At 42.0% G+C, this 11,223-nt stretch overlaps 1 long non-coding RNA gene across 1 annotated transcript; it reads right to left on the bottom strand.

Moving 5' to 3' along the window:
• Positions 1–3,760: 3,760 nt before the first annotated feature.
• LOC138633072 (uncharacterized) lies at positions 3,761–10,897 on the bottom strand. Its single transcript, XR_011311854.1, has 2 exons — positions 10,809–10,897; positions 3,761–3,830 (listed from the first exon to the last, which is right to left on the bottom strand). It is a non-coding gene; the product is annotated as an uncharacterized lncRNA (long non-coding RNA).
• Between the last annotated feature and the right edge of the window lie 326 nt (positions 10,898–11,223).

Below are 11,223 nucleotides of genomic sequence, written 5' to 3'. Positions count from 1 at the left end.
TATTTTAAAGCTGTTTCGTGCACTACAGAACACGTGAAGGATGTTTTTAACAGGTCATTTTAAGTAAGTATTAAGTTTCAGCTTTTCAGCTGATGTTTTATCCAATTTTCTTTTCCCAGAAGTAAATTACCACCTTGTGACCGGAACAATAAAAAAACAAAACAAAAAAACCCCAAAACAGAGCAACGAGGTAACGTGACAAACTTGAACTTAATTTGATCCTTACTTCATACTTTTCAAATAAAAAAAATATCCGATAAATCTTTTAGAAACCACTCAGAAAACATTCAGATTTTAATTTCACTGGCCAGAAAAAAACAAAACATAATTAATAATCAATGTTTTAATTAGCAGGATTTCGGTCCACATTATTATTGCGATACATCTAGAACACGACAGACCTGTCTGGCCTCGCGGCGGACGTCCGTCCTTCACCTCCGCAACACCGACACAATAACAGGACCTTCGCAAGCGCTCGTGCATATTTGTCAAACGTACAAAAGCTACGAAAAGCAGAAGAGGTGAAGCCTTTTTTTTTTTTTTTGGAACGACAGGAAAACCGTCTCCAGGCGAAGCGACCGATCGAAACTCTCAAATCCTACTTTTATCAAAGCCGGATTTTTCTTTCTGTTTTTTTTTTTTTCCCCCCATCGGAGGAAGACGCCCTCCTCCGCCTGTCCTTCGGCGTCTCGGCCTGCATTCGACCCGGTAGATGCCGGCTTGTTTGGGAACGCCGCGGCGGTTCTTTAACGCCTCATCTATCAATGCTTGTAAATAAATTCAAGGACTACGTGACGAATGGTGCAGACGGGGGGTGGTGGTGGTGGTGGTGGTGGGGGGGGGGGGAGGTCGTACGGGAGAGAGCGCGTTATCAGCTGTAAGAAGGTCAGCGAGAGAGTTCGAATCCAGACGGTCGTTAAGTCACATGCCGTAGGAACTCACAATACAGTCATGAGGTCTGAACCGGCACCTTATTATGGTTTATAGTTTGTAAATAGCTTTCAGGAGCAGTTTGCGCTACCTACTGGTAAAAACTTGGAAAAACAAAACAAAAACAAAGATAACACTTGCATAAACTATTAAGAGTTAATGACCATTAGAAAATCTGAAAATCGTGACCCATCCGTAGTAGAAGCATCGAGTGTCAACCGGCAGCGACGTCACCCGTCGGGTTCGGCCGTTACGAAGCCTCGAGTTCGGATTTGGGGCCGGCGCCGTCTTTGCTATTTCGGAGCAGGAAGAGTGACCATATTTGGACGAGCTGGAGGGAGGAGCGGGGCGGGTGGATCTGACTGATCTGATTGGAAATAGCCGTAACCTGACCGCGGCACAGGCCTGTCAATCAAACAGACACGCCCCTTCCCCCTACCCCCCAAAAAAACATGAATGAGGGATTATTTTCAGTTGAACCACCAGAAAACGAATAAGGAGCGACTTTAACTAACAACACTGAGATAACGAAACTTGTTCTAAAAATGTTAAGAAAGTTGAAGAAATCACCTTATAATTGACATTTTTCACTGTAATCTGACACTTTATGGACAAAATAACTTTTTCCATCGATTCTGACAAACATGAAAAAGACTCGTTAGCAAGGAGCTCTAAATTAATGCGTAAAGGACGACATCTGACAAGATGATAATAACAAAAATCGAAGGTAATGGCATTTTGTTCCAAATAAAACACCAAACAAACACAAAAATGTCACATCCTCTTCATCTCCACCCTGTGTGCCTGAATACGGTATGCTGTGTTCACCATCCACCACAAGAGTACTTCAACAACAAAAGGGACATTTCTGATGAATAAATTTGGTCATTAACATGCTTAACCAGGTTCTTTACATGTTTACAGTTGTAAGTACTTACCATATGATAAATAATGCAAAAAGGAAGACTGGAGTTGTGACAGAGAGGAAATGAAAAAAAAAAAAAAAAAAAGTAAGGTCTCACAAGCTGTATCTATGCATGAAAAATCAAGCACAAATAAAAAGTGGATGGAAAAACCTGGTTTCTGAAACTGGTTTAAAACTGCTGAGATCACTGAAAATACTCCAAAAGGTGAAAAAAAAACAAAAACAAGGTCAAAATGAGGTTACAAACATGTTGGCAAACAAGAGTGAACTTTACTCACTGACTGCCTGTGAATTGGTAATCACACCATCGCAGCACGTGGCTTTGTAATCCACGTTATTATCCCACACTAAGCTACTTTCTTACGTGCATTCATCGCAAAAACTCTGTTTTCCCCCTCGGCGTATATTCGCTCATCAAGCGCAGCCCAAAAAAAGAAATACAATATTACACGGGTTTTTTTTTATACTTCATTTTGTATTTTAATGCTTCTTCAATCGTCTTTACATTAAGTTACATTAGTTTACGGTTCACGCTAATGGTGTCTGTCGGTTTATGTAAACAGCCAGAAGAAATATTCTTCTTATTGAGCAGTTAGTTGCAATGCATGGAAAAAAAAAAAATGAAAAAAAAAAAAAAAAAAGGCTTTTGAAACAACTATTTTCCCACAAAAAAACAACATCTTTTTCATGAAGGTTGTATAAACGGTCGTTCTATGAACGCGCGCGACTGAACTTTAATCATTTCAAAAACAGAACGATGAAGGGTTTTGTTTTCTCTTTTCTTATAACGTGAGATTTCTTAAAAGCAAGACCAAAAATAAACCAACAAACAAAACACAATTTTGATGTGCGAGAGGCAGAGTTATGGCTCAGAATAATATATGATTGCAGCCCAGACTGGGCTTGAAATGTGAACAAAAATTCCCATAATTCCCTGCCTCTCATCTGCCTCTGAGTGCGTGTCGGAGCGAAACATGAAATGTCACGCTGTCTTTGTGTCACACATTTAATCTAATATTCAATAAACAAATTTAAAAAAATACCTTGAAGTGATCCGTGAAAGGCGGTTGGGTTCGTCGTGGTAAGACTATAACAATAGTAATAATAGTAATAATAATCATAATAATAAATACCCGGTGAATAATCACATCCACCGAGCAAACCGGCTTCTTAAAAAGCGAGTAACGCCTGTAAACTGAGCTACACGATGCGTCGGGGTTCACTGCACCTTAACGACAAAAATCAGAAGAGGTTCGACCGTTACGTCTAAATTAGCCCGAACACCGCCGTCGACCGTTTTAATTCTCCTGCGTGTCGTCGTCTTAGGTTTCACTTTTCAGTTTCACTTCAGGTTGAGCGGAGCGAAGAAAAAGGAAAAAAGAAAAAGAGAGCCTAGGAAAAAAAACGACTGAAAAACCCCACTGTGTTCATTGAGACGTGTTCATTTCTAAACCACAACAATTGACTGGTTTTTTTTTGCATCACATGCAGTAAACGCTTCTCAGGATGCACTCGGATGTTGTGTTTGCAGTAGCTTGAGTGGGTGGAGAGCGATTATAGCTGCTATTGATCAAAAATTAAAGAGATGTAAAGAAGCAGGATAACAGTGTGTGTGTTCGGGGGGTGAAGGGGGGGAGGAGGGAGGGCACCTTTTGACATGTAAAACATTTAAAAAAAACCAAACACAAATGTTAGTTAAATCGTGTCACGTTACACTACAAAAAAAGAACACGCGATCGCTTCCTGTCCTCTCGGTCAATTGCCGGTCTAGACGCCCCCGTGCTGACCTCGCGTGTATGGAAGTCAGATGTGTTACCGTGGTAACCTGCTGATAGATATTTTGGGATTATGGGTCACGAATATTTGAATGGTCGTATTTTTTAATCTCCAAAAAAAAATTCTTTGTTTTTGTTTTTTTTCTTACCGGTGCCCGGTTGTCATGCGTTACTCCCGGTCAGAAGGTGGCGGTAATGAGCTGAAAAAAAAAAAAGAAAAAAAAAAGGCATTAAGTAACAGAGAGCAGAAGGACACGTTGCGAAGAAAAACCCAACAGTTCAGAGCGAATTTCGAATAGTAGTTTTTGCTTGAAAATACCCATCAATAATAGATATATGACATAGTTGCCATGTAAGAGATATGAAATAAGACTTATGGCACCAATTTAAAGCTGTTAATTAATTTTTGAAACAATTACTGATGAGAGCAAAAAAAAAAAAAAAAAGAGGAAATCTTTAAATGAGAATCGTGACGCCGAGTTAAAAGCCTTCAGAAGTGCAGAAAAAAAACAAACAAAAAAAAAAACAAACGGAAAACAACTATCAGGTAAATTTCTTGTTAAAACTTCGGACTGATTTTAAAAAGGCAAGTGCGCGGACACCTTCACGCTCCGCTTGACAAAAACGCTCATTACGCACCGCTTCACATCTGAGGTGAGAAACACACAAACTGTTAAAGCTCCTCTAATTTACTTGACAAGAATTTTCCGGGCGCGAAGCGAACACATTCGAGTCCCATCTTTTTTTTTTTTTTTTTATCACTTTTTCCTCGATTCGTCGCTTCAACAAACGGTTTTTTTTTTTTTTTTAAAAAAAAATCAAGAAATACCAACTCGGCAAAGGTAAAAAAACAAACAAACTGCTGTGTGACTCTTCTTATTGTGGCCTGACCTTGTTCAGGGAAACTGAGCCAGTCGGGGTGTAGCGGGCTGGAATTGTTAACTCTCTTACGACGCAACCACCACAACAACAACAACAACAACAACAACGACGACCCTCCTTGCTCTTGTTTTCTCACTTGCTAAATCAATGTCTTCCTCTACTTGCTCTTTTTCTGTTTCTCTCCTTACCTTCCCCCTCCTCCCCTTCATTTCCTGCCCGCAAAACCCTCGCAGATTCTCACAGTCTGCTGCACAAGGGCCCTTTTTTTTTTTTTTTGTTGTTGTTGTTTTTTTTAATTTTTTTTTTCCAGGCGAGAATGTAGGCCATCGCTCTGACAGCAAGAAGGCAGCGAGGAGTCGAAGCAGCGGCGCTCTTCTCTTCTTCCCCTGCGTTCTGCTGTCTGTGTGTGTGTGTGTGTGTGTGTGTGTGTGTGTGTGTGTGTGTGTGTGTGTGTGTGTGTGCGTTGCCGCCTCGCACCGACTCCAGAGTCGAGGGGACGACCCACAGCGCTACGCAGGCTACGACCGACGAGCCCATCTGTTGCTGCGTAATATCAAAGAAATAAAAGTAAAGGAAAATAAAAGTTGATTTTTTTTTTCTTTAAATCTGTATGCTCTGATTTGTGCCACCTTTGATAAAAAAAAAAAAATAAAAAAAAAAAAGGAAAACGGCATCAAAATAGCGCTTAGTTGTTGGTTGATTTTAAAGCAAATTAGATTTTTTTTTTTTTTTTGAACATTTGAAGTGTACTCTTCAAAATAAACTGAATTAAGTAACACAACACGATGGGAACGCAATTAGGTCAAACTGAAATTCAGACTTGATGATGTCACTTGACAAAAAAAAGACACGGGATTAAACCGAATTAATACAATTCCTCCTTTAGGAAAGATGAATTTCTCCACCGGATTTCACGTAGTTTCAGCCATTTTAAAGGAAAACTAAAATCGTCAACCACTTGGTGGTGCTAGAGTAAAAAAGTCAGAGGGCCACCAAAGTCACTGGAATTCATCCAGGTGGCATTACGGGTATCTGTACCAGAAATCAGCGCCAATCCATCGAGTAGAAATTGAGGATGAGCGAAAACTTTGGCCTGACGGTGGCGCCGCAGGGAACGTTAGAGGACCGTCAAAGTGTTTGGGATTCATCCTCTGAGGACAATGAACATCTGTACCAAATTTCATAGAAGCCCACCCGACAGTCGTGGAGATATTTCAGTCTGGACATGGCCAACATTGCCAATAAAGAAAATAAAACAAAGAAAAAAGTCACCGGAGTTTCCGCCGCTGATATCGTAAACTATATTTTAATATAACTACCAATTAACACCACAGTGCTTAAAATGTATGAGTGGAAAAAGTCCAAGCCGTCGGTCCGTCATCAGTTATCTTAATCTAGATCTTAAGAATAAAATGTCAGCAAACTAAAAAAGATGAGGCAACAGGATCGGAGTGTGTGGGGGGGGGGCTCATCTTCATAAATAATTTAAAATGGACCAAAAAGGTTGACAGATTTACAGTATAGGCGGCTAAAAAAAACAACAAGCGTACGATGCCGATTCAGAAATATTGATTCAGGGTTTTTTTTTTCCTCCCCGTGGTGCTAAAGTGCAACATAAATATTAAAAAGTCTTTCGTGGCAGGTTCAGGGACACAACACTTGTCTTTTAAATGCCGTAGCAGAAGTTGCCGACCCAGTGTGGCAGGTAGACCTCCCCCCCCCCCTTTCCTCCTTTGTGACCACCAGAGTAACATTTTTATTTTCAAAACAACAACAACAACAACAACTAAAAAAAACTGCATGAACACCTAAACTCCAGCTCCTGGAGAAGAAAAGCTGTGACAAGTGTGGCAGGGCAGGCTGCAGCTCTGCTGAGTGCTAAAATGGCTGCTCGTTTCTCCATACAGATGCAGAGCTTAGCTATGAGGAGGAGGAGGAGGAGGAGGAGGAGGAGGAGGAAGAGGAGGAGGAAGAGGGCTCCCACTCCCAACAATTTGCCATCGAATGTGGCTCATCCTTTATGGGCAAAGGCTCGGGAAGCCTGTAGATATATATGTGCAATTCCCGTCGCGTGCGACCATTAAAAATGCATCAGGGTTATTCTCTTCAATATTACAAAACCTAGCAAGCGCCAATACATTTCCCCTCCTCTTCATCAGCCTCACACCTTCTCCATCAGCCTCATCTTCCTCACCTTGGGAGGGGGGGGGGGGGGGGAAGACAACTACTGTGGTAATATATCACTAGTCCGTCACATATTTTCTTTGCGTAGCCTTTAAACGCCACCAAAAAACAAATAAACACAGTGAAACTTTTTTTTTTGTCCTTTTCTACTTTCAGTTTCTTTATTTACAAACATTCCATTTTTGTGGTATCTGCTTCTTTTTTTTTTTTTCTTTCTTTTTTTTTAACCGAACGGTCCTCAAAGAGGAACCGGACTTTGAACTGACTGACTCCAGGCCTACACTGAACTCTTATATCCTGGCTCTTATCTGGCCTCCATCTGTCAGCCCAGTGAGGCCCAGGGTTTCACCGTGGGTGGGGTGGGGGTGGGGTTGGGGGGGGGGTGGGGGCAAAGTCTGCAACACCAATACTACACGTACTACACAAACAAGATCTCCCGCTATCGTCGGGGAACACTCGAACAAAAACAAAGGAAGCGCAAAGACGACGCGAAAAATGACTATTTCAACAAAAAAAATCCAATTAGTCACTACGATAAAATAGTATTTCTTATTCACACGTATATATAAATGAATAAATACATAAAAGCCTACGGTTTAATTAACATGTTATCACATTTCAGATTCATGGAAATACCGTTTTTGAAATTTACCAGTTTTATGATTTAGAAAAATGCCTCTTTATGACACCGCTGGCAATAATAAATCTTTGTTTGTCAAGTTGTGCTTTTTTTTTTTTTTTCCTTTTTCTTGCAGTTCGTGTCTTGAAAGCAGCCAATGGAAAAAAAAAAAAAAAAAAAAAAAAAAAAAGAAGTTTCTACTGAAATACACAGTGCATCCGGAAAGTATTCACAGCGCTTCACTTTTTCCACATTTTGTTATGTTGCAGCTTTATTCCAAAATGGATTAAATTATTTGTTTTCCTCAAAATTCTACAAACAATACCCCATAATGACAAAGTGAAAAAAAAAGTTTGTTTAATTTTTTTGCAAATCTATTAAAAATAAAGAACGAAAATATAACACGTACATAAGTATTCACAGCCTTTTCTCAATACTTTGTTGAAGCACCTTTGGCAGAACTTACAGCCTCAAGTCTTTTTGAGTATGATGCTATAAGCTTGGCTCCTATTCTTGGGCAGTTTCTCCCATTCTTCTTTGCAGGACCTCTCAGGCTCCATCAGGTTGGATGGGGAGTGTTGGTGCACAGCCATTTTCAGATCTCTCCAGAGATGTTCAATCGGGTTCAAGTCTGGGCTCTGCCTGGGCCTCTCAAAGACATTCACAGAATTGTCCCGAAGACATTCCTTTGTTATCTTGGCTGTGTGCTTCGGGTCGTTGTCCTGTTGGAAGATGAACCTTCACCCCAGTCTGAGGTCCAGAGCGCTCTGGAGAAGGTTTTCATCAAGGATGTCTCTGTACATTGCTGCATTCATCTTTCCCTCCATCCTGACTAGTCTCCCAGTTCCTGCTGCTGAAAAACATCCCCACAGCATGATGCTGCCACCACCATGCTTCACTGTAGAGATGGTATTGGCCAGGTGATGAGCGGTGCCTGGTTTCCTCCAGACATGACGCTTGGCATTCAGGCCAAAGAGTTCAATCTTTGTTTCATCAGACCAGAGAATTTAGTTTCTCCTGGTCTGACAGTCCTTCAGGTGCCTTTTGGTAAACTCCAGGTGGGCTGTCATGAGCCTTTTACTGAGGAGTGTCTTCCGTCTGTCCACTCTACCATACAGGCCTGCTTGGTGGAGTGCTGCAGAGATGGTTGTCCTTCTGGAAGGTTCTCCTCTCTTCACAGAGCAACGTTGGAGCTCTGTCAGAGTGACCATCGGGTGCTTGGTCACCTCCCTGACTAAGGCCCTTCTCCCCCGATCGCTCAGTTTGGCCGGGCGGCCGACTCTAGGAAGAGTCCTGGTGGTTCCAAACTTCTTCCATTTACGGATGATGGAGGTCATTGTGCTCATTGGGACCTCCAATGCTGCAGAAATTTTTCTGTACCCTTCCTCAGATCTGTGCCTCCATACAATCCTGTCTCGGAGGTCTACAGACAATTCCTTGGACTTCATGGCTTGGTTTGTGCTCTGACATGCACTGTCAACTGTGGGATCTTATACAGACGGTGTGTGTCTTTCCAAATCATGTCCAATCAACTGAATTTACCAGGTGGACTCCAATCAAGTTGTAGAAACATCTCAAGGATGATCAGTGGAAACAGGATGCACATGAGCTCAATTTTGAGTGTCATGGCAAAGGCTGTGAATACTTATATACATGTGATTTTTTTCGTTTTTTATTTTTAATAAATTTGCAAAAATTTCAAAAAAACTTTTTCCACATTATCATTATGGGATATTGTGTGTAGAATTTTGAGGGGAAAAAAATGAATTTAATCCATTTTGGAATAAAGCTGTAACATAACAAAATGTGGATGTACTGCATCTCCCACTTTTTCCATCGAAGGTAAAAAAAAAACCGAATTCACGCTAAAGAAGCTGAATTTTAAATCGTCTCATCGGGGATTTTGGTTTACGTTTCAAAAACAAACCAAAAAAACAACAACACGTTTACGTACAAAGCCGCGATTCACTCGGCCGCTGAAACGCAAAAGAAAAGCCGAATTTCAAAGCAATAACAACGCTCAAAAGGAATTTAAAAACCAGCCTTCTTTTGTAATACAACTAGTGACGCCATAAGCTGGTCGACTTAGCGAGAAATTGTTTGAAGTTGAAAATCTCTTTAAAACAAACAAAAAAACAAAGAAGTAAAAATTCCTTTTCATTGAGGAATAACGGTATTAAATATTCAAGACAGCGGTACTTTTACTCGCCGGTGGATGTTTAACGAACGCTAACAAACATCCCAAACAACCGATTCATGATCTTAATCTATTTGAGAGTATTTTCCTGCTCTTTACACGAGTTGTTTCTATTGTTGTTGTTGTTTTTTGCATCCAGTTTTTTGCGTTTTTTTTCCCAAACAGGTCACTTTTAACGAGCTGCAGCGACACCTAACGGGCGGGTTTTTTTTTTTTTTTTATCCCCCTAAAACATCTTACATAAGAGCTTTTCGCCTTTGCTACCTTTCTGTGCAGCAACTGCACGTTTATGTACTCGGTCGGATAACGTGGTGTCGGCAGCCACGTTTAGTGTGTGGAGGGAGGGGGGGGGAAACAACAACAACAACAACAACAACAACAATGAGACAAGGCCCTTCAATCACTGTGCGTCCGGATGACATGTTTGTGTTGCTTTTTTTTTACCTGCTCTGTTGTCCCGTTTTCAGCCTGCAGCTCGAGATCCCCCCCCACCCCCCCCCCACGGAGGTCTTTGCTTTAAAGTTGTCACGCTGGATGATTAATTCCAATGAAAAAAAAAACAAAAAAACCCCGATCAGCTTAGACTTCTGTTTTATATATATATATATATATATATATATATATATATATAAATATAAAATAAATAAATAAAAAGAAAGCCTCGGAGCCCGTGAGCTAACTGAGCTAACCAGCTTTAACTTACTGCTTTGCTCGCGACGAGGACAAATCAGATGTCTTGATTTATTTATTATTATTGTTTTTCTTTTTAATCCAGTCTACTTCCCGAGGATCATGTGTGGCTGCTCATGTTACGAGGAGAAAAAAAGAAGAAGCAGTAGAAGAAGAAGAAGAAGAAGAAGAAGAAGAAGAAGAAGAAAGGTTGTCAGGGGGGAAAGTTGTATGTAAATCTGGCTCGCTATCAATTTAACGTCAGCTTATGTTGACAAACAAGCCTGCGTGGTTCAGATCACGCGCACGCGCACACACACACACACACACACACGGCTCGGGGAGCTAGGCTAACGCCAGGCTGCTAGCACGGTTAGCTTAGTTTGCTAAAAAAAAATAAAAACCCAAACCTCGTTGAGTCCTCTCTCTCTCCCCCTCTCTCTCTATGTCTCTCTCCCCTCTCTCTCTATGTCTCTCTCCCCCTCTCTCTCTCTCTCTCTCCCCCCCGCGCCGCGCGCGCGACTTATATCCCATCCGCGGTTAAGCAAAATCGTACCGCGACCCCCCCGACAGCCCGCCCGCCGGTCGGGGCTCGGTCTCCGCGTTTCAACGGCGGCGTCCACTCGCCTTTTTGTTCGAGCTCTAGCCCGAGTTGTCGCTTTGCTCTCTGCTCGCCGCCATTTCCAATTTCTCAACACAAACAAACAGGGCTCCTCTCGCGCGGGCGCGCGCGTCAGCGTTCGAGAGCGCGTTCACGGCGCGCGGGAGGGAGGGGGCGGGGGGAGGACGAGGAGGGGGGAGGAGGAAGAGAGGCTTGATAGGAACAAGACCCGACTGTTGATTATGTGATTAACTGACGGTGGAGGTGGAGGAGGTGGGGGTGGAGGAGGTGGGGGTGGAGGAGGTGGGGGTGGAGGGAGGGGTCGACAGTGCGGGATTTTATGTATATATATTTTTAAGGTGTAAAACAGCATTAAATGCATCCGCAGGACAAACCGGAGCCTTTCCCTGATTGTTTGGACACGCTGAGGCCTTGTTCAGG

Source organism: Brachyistius frenatus, unplaced genomic scaffold, assembly GCF_029030835.1.
Source record: "Brachyistius frenatus isolate BFR_SWC_R1_liver_20210118 unplaced genomic scaffold, ASM2903083v1 Contig_205, whole genome shotgun sequence".
In the NCBI taxonomy this organism is placed as follows: domain Eukaryota; kingdom Metazoa; phylum Chordata; class Actinopteri; family Embiotocidae; genus Brachyistius; species Brachyistius frenatus.
The sequence above is the reverse complement of the archived record's forward strand: the minus strand, read 5'-3'. Positions and strand labels throughout refer to the sequence as shown.